This window comes from Cyprinodon variegatus, unplaced genomic scaffold (assembly GCF_000732505.1).
Source record: "Cyprinodon variegatus isolate N-32 unplaced genomic scaffold, C_variegatus-1.0 Scaffold1997, whole genome shotgun sequence".
In the NCBI taxonomy this organism is placed as follows: domain Eukaryota; kingdom Metazoa; phylum Chordata; class Actinopteri; order Cyprinodontiformes; family Cyprinodontidae; genus Cyprinodon; species Cyprinodon variegatus.
The window spans coordinates 42,381-43,985 of record NW_015152450.1 but is presented as its reverse complement, the minus strand read 5'-3'; positions in this window follow the sequence as shown (position 1 = coordinate 43,985).

The following is a 1,605-nucleotide window of genomic DNA, read 5'->3' as shown; positions in this document are numbered from 1 at the left end:
TGGGATGAAAAAAGTCTACTTCTAGCAATAAGAACAGGACTTCCTTCCTTCCTTCTATAAAAAATGCAAAATTGTTCGTATACTGAAACGAATTCAAGCCGATTGACTGATATTTCATCTATGATCCTTTTTCCATTAGGAGCTGAAGGACCATATTTTACTGAGCGTGAATGGCAGGTGGCCCCTGAGCTGCACTTTGGGCCCCATGCTGAGCGTTTTAATGAATACTCCTTTCAGGGCATCCATCATCTCTCTTCATCGACCTCCCTGTTGGAGAGCTGAGAGCAGAGAGAACTGTGCAGCTCAAATGAGCGTCCATGACGAGGTTCATCAGTGAGTCAGAGGAGGAAGACTGATGGATATTAGCGGTCTGTGTAATTAAGCCAAGTATTCTTCGGATGCAGCTTCCCAAGGAAAGACCTCTCCTGTCTGACCAGAATAACATCAACACTTTTTGTTAGTGTATAAGTCCTGTTTTTCTGGTGTAATCAGTTAATGTTGGTTTTTGGGAGGGTTTAGTGCTGCTGCAGTGAAGCAGCTTTTCAAATGTGGTTCTGGGGACGCAGGCTGTCGGTTTAAAGGTAGCTTCATGCTGAAAGTATCCTGATCGCAGCCCTCAGCAGCTGATCTAATTACTTCATTCACCTGCCGCACCCTCCCTACTCTCTAATTATCATTCATCTTATCCACCTGCTCCTTCTGGTTGTCATACAGCTCAGCCCAGCTATCGGGGCCAGATCTGGGGAGTGGCGTCCTAGCGGTTAGGGCATAGAGCTTAGAGTCCTGAGGTTCTTAGTTCGAGCCCCTCTCCCACAGACTGCTCCCCGAGCGCCGCACAATGGCAGCCCACTGCTCCCCAAAGGGAAGGGTTAGATGCAGAGAGTGAATGTCTTTTCTCTGTACTTGTGAAAATGTAATGACAATAACAGCTTGGAAAAAAAAAACCTAGTCCTGTTTGTTTTAGTTTCTGTTTGTTAGTTTCAGTTTGAGTTATATCCGTGGTTCATGTCCCCGCTCTCGGGGGCCAGTGTGTAGAGAGGGTGTTTGTCTCCTGTCTCTTGGTCATGTCCTGGCTCTTCTCCACGGAGCACTTTCGGATCGACGTGCGAAAAGGGAGTCAGTTTAAAGTCCCGTGATCCTGGATCCTGGATGGAGCCGATTTAAAGTTCTGCAGTTTCTCCTGGTACCATGTTTCGTCTCTGTTCCTCTCAACCACTGAGCCGGCCTGTCTCCATCTGAGCATGTCTGTTTGAGGTTGTTAATGGACCCATGGAACTCTGAACCTGCCTGAACACTCCATGGAACCCTGGATCTGTTGGTTCCTGTTTGGATGGGAACTCCTGGTTGGGCTGCGGATTCCTGGATCTCAGAACTGTCCTGTTCTGAACTGTTTCCCTGAGCCTACCTGACCTGGACTGGATTCATGCCTGCTTGCTGGGGTTGCAGCATCGGTGACACTCTGGGCGGCTCAGCACCATATCTCTTTGGCAGTCCATCGGCTGGAACCTTGGCTTACCCGAGAGGATGGACTGGACTGGTAAACCAGGTAAGGTCACTTACCTGTGTTACTCCTACAACCAGAGTGCCAGTGATAGGTGTTGCCCC